The sequence below is a fragment of the Cherax quadricarinatus genome, chromosome 53 (genome assembly GCF_038502225.1).
Source record: "Cherax quadricarinatus isolate ZL_2023a chromosome 53, ASM3850222v1, whole genome shotgun sequence".
Classification (NCBI taxonomy): Eukaryota; Metazoa; Arthropoda; class Malacostraca; order Decapoda; family Parastacidae; genus Cherax; species Cherax quadricarinatus.
In genome coordinates this window covers 18234238-18245562 of record NC_091344.1, presented here as the reverse complement: position 1 = coordinate 18245562, position 11325 = coordinate 18234238, and positions in this window count along the sequence as shown.

Sequence of the window (11325 nt, the reverse complement as noted above, 5' to 3'; positions counted from 1 at the left end):
TCTTCTTCACTGCTCTTCCTTCATGTTCTCAACTTACACTGCCTTCCTTTTTGATAGATATAGAAAATTTATCAAATATTTGTTCGTCTTGAAAGTCAGACCCAAATAATGACCCTAACAAACCATTTCCAAATTTCCAAGCCTCATGAACTAAGTGTCTAACTTTCAGCAAAATAATAATACCAAGGTTACAGTCTTCTTCTGCTTTCTCGGTTTCATGGTTGTGATACTCACACACGTTATACAGCAATATCTAGTTAGTCTGCCTCTACCACTGCATTCTGACTTTAGTGATCACCCTAATCTATTGGAAGAACTTTAAATGTTTATATCACAGTGATTATGTATGAGTGAGGTGAAAGTGTTGAATGATGATGAAAGTATTTTCTTTTTGGGGATTTTCTTTCTTTTTTTTTTAGGTCACCCTGCTTCGGTGGGAGACGGCCGACTTGTTAAAAAAACAAAAATCACAGTTCTTTTGTGTGTATTTGTATCAAGATGCCAAGGTACATTATACACACATTTTGTCTGTGGCTATGTTTAATATAAATGTTTTACCTTTAACCTACAATAATTCTTCAGATATTGAAAGTACATTTCTTTTGGACAGTTATGTTAAGCGTTTTGAGTGTGTTCAAACTACATTGTGATGTACCACGATACATACCATTAGTATGCTTTGTGTATCCTCTCTTGCCCTGTTGTCCATAATATTTAATTATACCTGTATCGTTGCTATATCCATGAACGAGATACAGCCTTCTGTTTGATTACCAACCATCCTGGAAGCCTTGCATAAATTCCTGAAAGCAGCTTGCCATAGCTAACTGAACCCCTTTAAAATCCTTGGGGGCTGATAGGCAAACTATTTTTCATCTTATCTAAATTTGACTACATCTACCAGCTGTACTTGATTCCATTTATCATCAAGAATTATGTTTGTGTCTAGGTGCTTTTTGTTCCTCCTCAGCTGAAACCTGCGAGCCTTTATGAAGAGGTAAATGTTTCATCTATGCTACCTCTTCAAGGGGGTTTCCTTGGCATGGTGAAGAGGCTTTGGGGTCTGAAGAATTGGATCCTTTGGTCTTTTTCCTCCGACTGAACCTAATTACCCCCCCAATCCCCCCATCCTTCCTATCCCTCCTTTCCCCTTCTCCTTTCTCTCCCCTCTCCTTTTCCCTTCCTCACCTCTTCTTTCCTCCTCTTGGCCTTTGGAATCCTCCCCTCATGTTTCTAGCTCCTAGGTTGGGGGACGGGTATATTATTATTATTATTATAATCAAGGGGAAGCGCTAAACCCGGAGGATTATACAGCGCCTGGGGGGGGATGTGGAAGGCATTCAGGCTTAATTCGGGGAACTGGAGCACAGATCCAATCCCTAAATCAAGAGCCCCTCGCCAACATCAAGGAACCTTCCTTGAGGGGGGGGGGTATAGCTGTCCATCCCATTTGTGGTTTTGGTGTAGTTTGTTGTGGAATTTGGATCATCAGGGGATATCCCAATCCCTCTGGTGACTCAGAGGGTGGCTTGTGATGTCTTTCAGATGACGAGTGTATCTCTAGAGGCAACCTGTCGGTTTTTGGGAGATGGTAGCCGAAGGAGGTATGCCTTGTGGCAGGTTTCCAACCACCCTATCTTTTGTCCACCGAGGTGGTTCAGAGGATGTGAGGTTGCTGTCCTGGATTGTCGGTTTACTGGCATGAAAGGTAGGGTATGGCACAGGTTCCATGCTGCATCTGCACTATTGGTGCTACTGGGGTCCTCTTGTTCCAACCCCCCTCCCCCCTCCCTTTTTTTTTTTTCTTTGGGAAAACGAGTGACATTGATCTAACCATGGAGTCCCAAGTCCGTGATACTTTTCCTCCCAGACCCTTTGCTGTGGTGCCTTTTTCTGACCCTGCCTTGTTATCAGACCATTCTTTGAATCTTTCTAACACCCCTGTACTTTCTGTGGGTAACACTTCGTTGCCTGCCCCTGGTACCAGGATTATGCCTGACTCCTTTGATGCATCCAACCTCTGTACATCTTTGACTATGCTTCTGGCATCACCCTCTACTGTGCAACAATTTTCAGATCGCCTGCACATCTTTGGTCAGACCACCTCTGGTCCCACACCTAAACGACCATGATCATTAACAGATGACACTGCTTCGACTACCTCTCACTCTTCCCAGAAAAGACTAGCACAACACTTCCCTCACACACTATGTTTCAAAGTACACAATGGACTAAGTTTTTCACTCTGTGGCTGACATCTCCCACTATCTGATCGTAGTATCAGCAAGGCACTCTTGTGCCATGTTGGTCCAGGCTCATAATCTTTCCCTCCTTACTTCCATAGACTATATTCCTGTAATGATTAGAAAACGCATTTCTCTCAATTCTTGCAGTGGTACCATCATTCTCCCTCATACTGTTATGCAGCATGATTTCCGGACATGTGATGCTGACATTCTGGAGCAACTTGAGCTCCAAGACCTCCCAATTCTCAAAGTAGACACTTAAGTACTACCTGCCCATGGGCAGAGACGCTTTCCTTTCCTTATTTTGTATTGCAGGACACTGTTTACAAGTCCGAGAGTCAATCCCTACACCACAGCAGTGTAGAAATTGCTGGTACTTCGGCCACCCAGCAAAATATTGCATGTCCAAGGCAGAATGTTCAGTTTGTGGTGCTGCTGACCATACCAATACATCCTGCATCCTACCTCCCTCTTGCCTTAATTGTATGAGGCTCACCTGGCTTATTCTCGCCGTTGCGAAGTTTACTTAAAAGAACAAGAAATCCGCTATCAAAGAGAAAGAGGGTCTCACTACGCCATGGCAGTCTCTCATCTCTGTCTCCAAGGGAGATTTCCACAACTTTCTTATTCAAGAGTTACTAAGTTACCTCCAGCCTTGGTAATACCTACTTCCACAATCTCCTCTATGGTGACAACAATACCCACAGTCACCTCTGTTTCTAACTTTTTGCAGCTCTGGACTCTTGATGTTCCTACCTCATCACCTCAAACTGTTCTCGAGTCTTCAAATTCTGTGTCTACAAGACCTCCCACAACTACACCTTCCCTTCATCTCTCTACTCCAATATCTAAACCATCCCCATAGTTCAAATCATCTTCACTTATCCTTCCCAAACGTTTTTCCTTTCCAGTCTCTGTGCCTAGTTCTTTACCTCTTACTGTCTGTTAAATGTGTGAAGGTTCATCCTCTCCCTTGTACAGTACCCTCCTCTCCTGTTCCCTCCCAAGTTTCCTCCTCTCCTGTTCCCTCCCAAGTTTCCTCCTCTCCTGTTCCCTCCCAAGTTTCCTCCTCTCCTGTTCCCTCCCAAGTTTCTTCCTGTTCACTCCCAAGTTTCTTCTCCTGTCCCCTCCCAAGCTAATTAACCTCTCATCCCCCCTTCTTTGGTAACTTCATCATGTCTCCAATCTTTACTCACCCTCCTCCTATCTCGTATGTTGAGGCATCTGCAACTTCCTTGTCCTCTGAAATGCTTGAAACTATTTCTGAATATATTGAGGAGACAAAACCAATGATGGACACCGATCCACCTCCCATCACTCCTCATCCTCACTTTCCCCAACCATCTTCACTACTCATTTCTTCACAGCATCCCAATCCTTCGCTGCTTACTTGTCTTCTGCTACCTCCTCATGTAGCCTACTAGTCCGTAGACACCTACTGCTTCATGTTACCAGCGTTACTTTTCTTCGTAAATCATGGCTTATTGACAGTGAAATATTCAAGGCCTCAGGGGTAATTGGGGTGAGCTTCAGGTGTTTCTCTCCCAGTTTTCCCATTTGTGTCTTTACAAGAACCTAAATTATTCATTACCCGTCTTGGGCTATATTTTATTGCATTCGTCCATTCCTTTTCCCAATGGAACTTTTAATGAATTTGCACTTCTTGTACGTACTGGTGTACCATTCCATCAGATCTTTGTTCATACTTTGCTGCATTATACTGTAGCCTGCATCTACTTGAACAAGTGGTATACAATATGCTCTTTGTATCTTTCTCCTTCTCTACCATTATCTATTCCAGATTATTACGTTTCTGTTTCTTCCTTACCGCCACCTCTTATTAGGTGATTTTAATGGTCATATTTTCCTCTCTCCCTACGAAAACAAGAGACTCGGTAAGCAGTGCAACATCCCCCCAGTGAAAAGCAGGGATGCCAGGAGTACACTAAGAGATAAGACAGTGCCTCCCAGTATTCATAAGAGGAATTACCAACAGACCCCTGTCTTCAAGTGGGAGCTAGTCAGTACCCAACTAGCCAGTCTGTGGGTGGTATATTGGATTGTGTGTTGCTGGCAGTAACAGCCTGGATGATTAGATCCTGAGCCACCATGAGACCTGGTATGGGGGGTTGACATCTGAAGCACCGTCCAGGTATACTTCCGGTATATTCCAAACAGAAGGCAAGAACAACATCCAGTATCAGGCCCTTGCTTAAACAAGATGGGAATTACGCAGACGACAGTAAAGAGGTAAGTGAAATGGCGAAGTTTCAGTATGATGCTGTTTAGTGAGCCATTGATCAGACTAAAGATCGGTAACCTGAATGAATTTTTTATGAATGAGCCTCGAAACCCTGTCAATGTATGCCAAGTTTCTGACATAATCCTAATTCCACTGGACTTTGAAAAAGTCATTGACAACATTTCCATGCTCTCTGCCCCAGGCCCAGACTCGTGAAACCTCGTGTTCATCAAGAGCTAAGAAACCCTTTTTTGTGTGCCTTAAGTATGCTGTGGAGAGGGAGCCTGAACATGGGTGTCATCCCACAGTTGGTAAAATCAACTGATATAGCCCCGCTCCATAAAGGTGGCAGCAAAGAATTATAGACCATAATACAAATGTCCCACATTATAAAAATCTTTGAAAGAGTTATAAGAATTATGATCGCCAACCACTTGAATTCCCAACAGCTCTGCAATCAAGAGCAGCATGGGTTTAGAGCAGGTTGCTTCTTCCTGTCGCATCTACTGGACCACTATGACATTATCTTGGATGTACGGAAGGACAAACAGAATGCAGATATTATACACAGACTCAAAAATCTTCGACAAGTATAATCAAGGTGTAATAGCACACAAAATGCATGCAAAAGGAATAACTGGAAAGGTGGGCAGATGGATCTTAAGTATATGAAGGATTTGGAAATGTTAACATCAGAGGATTTCACCTTCAAGAATCACAACAATGTTACAATCACATCTGCAAGGAAAATGATATCTTTCAAAACAAGTGATGCCAGGCCAATGATATCCTTTTTAAATCACTTTTTCTCTAGGCTGGAATACTACTGTTCATTAACAGCCCATTTCAAAGTAGGTGAAATTTCAGATCTAGAAACGGTATAGAGAACCTTCATTGCATGTGTAAGTTCAGTCAGCACTTTAATTACTGAGAATATTTAGAGTCTCAATCTGTACTCCTTCGAATGCAGACAAGATGAGTAATAATCTACGCCTGGAAAATCCTAGAGTGACTGGTACCAAATCTGCACATATCAATCATTGCCTACAAAAGCAAGATGGTGCAACGTACCCCCCAATGAGAAGTAGGGGCGAAATGAGTACACTAAAGATAAAATATAAGTGTCTGGGGCCCAAGGCTGTTCAATAGCCTCCCACCATGCATAAAGGAAATTACCAGTAGATCCCTGGCTGCCTTCAAAAGGGAACTGGACTGATACCTAAAGTTAGTACCCAGTCAGCCAGGCTGTGGTTCGTATGTTTGACATCCTTCCCTCGAGGGAGGTTCCTTGACGCTTGTGAAGGGCTCTTGATCTAGGGAATTGGATCTGTGCTCCGGTTCCCTGAATACCTTCCACCCCCCCAACGTGCGATATAATCCTACGGGTTTAGCACTCCCCCATGATTATAATAATGCAGACACGTCCCTAGTCTGATACGATTCGAACCCTTCATGACTTCAAAGAAGCCGTTATACCTCGTGCTCTCTGCCCCAGTCTGACTCTGGGAACTAGATATTGAGAACTGCAAGAAACCCTTATTACATGCTTTAAATATTCTGTGAAGAAGCCTAGACACTGGAGTCATCCTACAGTCATTAAAAGCCATTGGTATTGCACCACTCCACAGAACGAAGACGACGGAGGTAAATTCTGTATGCTCGTTGATAGATTGGGCAGTCTAACAGAATGTGGCTGACTGATACTGGAACCTGACAATTCTCAAAGAGAGGAGCAAGGCGCCTCTCCACGAGATACCCATGAGTAAGACTAGTGTGGCCAATGCAAAGGCGGGAGAGAGTAGTCTCCCAACCTCGACACTGATGACAAGAAGACGGCCAGTAACCTATACTCGGTTTAATAGAACGAAGTTTGTTATTAAGCAGAGCAGACCAACGTTGTTGCCAACAGGTATGAAGGTGGGTAGCTATAACAGCAAAATAGTCCATGAATGGAACACCTCTATATGAAACTGGAAGGTCATGCACTGCTGACCGTGCAGCAGTGTCTGCCTGTTCATTGCCCTGTATGTCAACATGACCAGGGACCCAACAAAAAATAATATCTTATATTTGGATACAGAGAACTAGAGGGTGAGGTGTATCAAATTTTTGTATAGCCTGTAAAGCACTAAGGGAGTCTGAGACAACCACAAATGATGACACAGGCAAAGATGCAATACGGATAAGTGCTGCAAGAATGGCATACAATTCAACAGTAAAAATGCTAGCCGAAGTCAGTAAATGCCCTCGCACGACACTGTCCGGAAACATTGCTACGAATCCGACACCATCAAAAGACTTACAGCCATCTGTGTACACTGCAATGGCATGAGAATGAGAATGGAAGTAGTCAAGAAAAAGAGAGCGGGAAGCTACCGTAGGTAGTTGGGCTTTTGAGCAAGGGAGTGAGAAAGAACAAACTCGAACAGCTGGAACTTCCCAGGTGGGCAGGGAAAAGTGAGATGCTACATGAACAAAGAAAGGTGGCAACTGAAGGGAAGACGAGTGAATGTAGGCGAAGTGAAAAGGGACGGTAAACCGACGTAAGAACCATAGCCCGGCTGATCAGGTACTGACTTTAGGTGCCTGCCCAGCTCCTTGAAGACAGCCAAGGGTCTATTGGTAATCCCCTTACATATGCTGGGAGGCAGTTGAACAGTCTTGGGCTCCTGACACTTATTGTGTTGTCTCTTAGTGTACTTGTGGCGCCCCTGCTTTTCATGGAAGAATGTTGCATCTTCCGCCGAGTCTTGCTTTCGTATCGAGAAGTGAAAGTAACTAGTCCAAAAGTTGTTTTACAGTTCTATGTATCACTAATAAGGCCTCACTTAGATTATGCAGCTCAGTTTTGGTTGCCATACTATAGAATGGATATATTATTATAAAAAAAGAAACGCTAAACCACAAGGGTTATACAGTGCTGCGGGGGCAGGGAAGGAAGCGAGGGTATCAGGTGGCAAAAGGGAGAGGGATGATTAGTAGTTTACGGATATAGAATGGATATAAATGTATTGGAGAACATACAGAGAAGCATGACTATGAATCCACAGTATAAGGAATCATATGAGGATGTCGGTAACGTTACTGTGTACAGTACTTAGATAATCCCAGCTACATTATAGATAGGCTCCCCTGCTAGCTGTGACAAGATCCTCACACGTGAACGGTCGGCCAGAGGCCTCGTGGTCAGTTTCCTGCTAGGTATAGACTGGGCTTCTCCACAAGACTCTCGTGTGTATTTCTTACTCCAATATCTCCTCACGAACTCCCCACGACAAGGATGAAATGAGAACCTTGAACCTTCACTTTCTCGAGAGACGTAGGATGAGGGGAGATGACTCACGAAATCGCAATGACGTGATATAAAAAAAATCATACCACTGGCGGGGACTGAATTCGTGAGTCTTAAAACAGCTTGCCCAGTGGCTTACTTACTGGCCTGGAGTTTTACGACTCTCCCCCTCAAGGGAGGTTCCTTGATGCTGGTGAAGGGCTCTTGGACCTGTGCTCCAGTTTCTTGAATTGAGCCTGAGTAACTTCCATTCCCCCCCTACATGCGCTGTATAATCCTGCTGGTTTCGCGCTCCATGATTATAATAATGACTCGCTCGCCACGAGTTCAATCCCCGCCCAAAGAGCTTTTTTTTTTTTTCATGAGGGGGAGATGTCATTGAAGTATATGAGAGATTATATTCAAATTGTTTGGAATTCCTTAACTGGGAATCTCGAGTCAAATGACTTCCTAGAGGTAATTCAAGATTGTTTTTTAAATCAATTTGTGAAATAACCAAGGGGGAAAATAACTTGCTTAATTTTGTTCTGGCTAACAAGGATACTCTTGTTAATAATTCAGAGATTACAAAAGAACTTGGCCCAAGAGACCACAAATCGATTACCTTAAGTACTGAATGGAAATATGATACCTGGAGTGTTTCGGGGGTCAGTGCCCCCACTCCTCGGTTCATGACCTTTATTTTTATAATCAAGGGGGAAGCGCTAAACCCGTAGGATTATACAGCACCTGTGGGAGGGATGGAAGGTATTCAGGGAACTGGAGCACAGATCCAATTACCAAGATCAAGAGTCCCTCACCAGCATCAAGGAACCTTCCTTGAGTGTGGTTCATGACCAGGCTTCATTGTAGATCAGGGCCCGATCAAACAGGCTGTTACTGCTGGCCGCATGAAACCCGATGTATGAACCACAGCCTGAGTGGTCAGGTACTGACTTCAGGTGCCTGTCCAGCTCCCTCTTGAAGACAACCAGGAGTCTATTGGTAATCCCCCTAACATGTGATGGGAGGCAGTTGAACAATATTGTGCCGATGACACTGTGTCAACAGTATTACTTTTGTCTCTTAGCATACTCATGGCATCCCTGCTTTCACTGGAGGGGAAGGATGTTGCGCCGAGTCTAGCTTTCGTATTATAATCAAAAAGAAGCGCTAAGCCACAAGGGCTATACAGCGCTGCAGGGTAGGGAAGGAAGCGAGGGTATTGGGCAGCAGAATGGGGGAGGGATGATCAGTAGGTTACAGAAAACAGCGGGGCAGGGGATAGTGCGGGGGCAGAGGGTAGCAAGAGATCGAGGTAGGGCTGAGGGGAGCGCTAAAGGTATCATCATCAGAGTTTGTGAAGTCAGTTGTTGTCAAAAAGTCAATGAGAGTGTCTGGATGAAAGGTGGGTCCATCAGCAAGAAGGGAAGCTAAAGAGAGAGCAGCGGAGCGAAGACAACGTCGGAGGTAAATTCTGCATGCTCGTTGATAAAGTGGGCAGTCTAACAGAATGTGGCTGACCGATAATGGAACCTGACAATTCTCACAGAGGAGCAGGGCGCCTCTCCATGAGATATCCACGAGCAAGACGATTATGGCCAATGCGAAGACGGGAGAGAGTAGTCTCCCAACCTCGACACTGGTGATAAGAAGGTTGCCAGTAACCTATACTCGGTTTAATAGATTGAAGTTTGTTACCGAGCACAGTAGACCAACGGATGTGAAGGTGGGTAGCTATTGCAGCAAATTATTATAATAAAAAAGAAGCACTAAGCCACAAGGGCTGTACAGCGCTGCAGGATAGGGAAGGAAGCGAGGGTATTGGGCGGCAGAAGGGATGATCAGTAGGTTACAGAAAACAGCGGGGCAGGGGATAGTACGGGAGTAGAGGGTAGCAAGAGATTGAAGTAGAAAGGGCTGAAGGTATCAGAATTTGTGAAGTCAGTTGTCAAAAAGTCAATGAGAGTGTCCGGATGAAAGGTGGGTCCATCAGCGAGAAAGGAAGGTAAAGAGAGCAGTGGAGCGAAGATGACGACGGAGGTAAATTCTATGTGCTCGTTGATAAAGTGAGCAGTCCAACAGAATGTGGCTGACTGATAATGGAGCCTGGCAATTCTCACAGAGAGGAACAGGGCACCTCTCCATGAGATATCCACAAGTAAGACGAGTATGGCCAATGCGAAGACGGGAGAGAGTAGTCTCCCAACCTCGACACTGGTGATAAGAAGACGGCCAGTAACCTATACTCGGTTTAATGGATTGAAGTTTGTTACCGAGCATAGTAGACCAACGTTGTTGCCAACAGGTGAGAAGATATTGCAGCAAAATAGTCCGTAAATGGAATACCTCTATATGAAACTGGTAGGTAATGTGCTGCTGACCGTGCAGCAGTGTCTGCCTGTTCATTGCCCTGTATGTCAACATGACCAGGGACCCAACAAAAAACAATATCTTTATGCTTGGTAAAGATGCGGCGTAGCCAAAGTTGGATATGGAGGACTAAGGGGTGAGGTGTATCAAATTTCTGTATAGCTTGTAAAGCACTAAGGGAGTCTGAGACAACCACAAATGATGACACAGGCATAGATGCAATACGGATAAGTGCTGCAAGGATGGCATACAATTCAGCAGTAAAAATACTAGCCAAAGATAGTAAATGCCCTTGTACGACGCTGTCCAGAAACACTGCTGCGAATCCTATGCCGTCAGAAGACTTAGAGCCATCTGTGTACACTGCAATGGCATGAGAATGAGTGGAAGTGGTCAAGAAAAAGAGCAGGAAGCTACTGTAGACAGTTGGGTTTTCGAGCAAGGGAGTGAGAAAGAACAGACTCAAACAGCTGGAACTTCCCAGTGGGGTAGGGAAAAGTGAGATGCTACATGAACATAGAAAGGTGGTAACTGAAGAGAAGACAAGAGCGAATGTAGGCGAAGGGAGAAGGGACGGAGCAAACACGGGCGGCAAACAAATAATGTCTACTAATATTGGTGACCATTCTATAAATGGAAGGATTGCGGAGATCATGAGAGCGTACATAGTGAAGGCAATGGGCATCACGGCGATCGGATAAGGATGGAACGTTCACTTCTGCATAGAGGCTCTCAACAGGGAAAGAGTGAAAAGCACCAAGGTATAAATGTAATCCTTGGTGATGAATGGGGTTAAGGCTAGAGAGAGTAGCAGGAGAGGCCGCTGAATAGATCTGGTCACCATAATCAAGTTTCGATAAAATGAGGGCGGAATGTAGGCAAAGGAGAGTTCGACAATCAGCTCCCCGTGAAATATGAGCAAGTGTTTTAAGAAGGTTCAGCTGGCTGTGACAAGTTGCCTTCAGAGAGGTAATGTGAGGTTTCCAGGATAACCTACGGTCAAAGAGGAGGCCTTGAAATGTGACTATCATGTTCAGGGATACGGGAGCCATAGAGGTACAAAGGATGATCGGAGACGACAGAGCATCTAGTGAAAGTAATTTGGCGAGTTTTGGTACTGGAAAATTTAAACCCATGTGTGGTGGCCCCATTGGAAACACGGTCAACAGCATGCTGGAGAGAAACTGTAATGA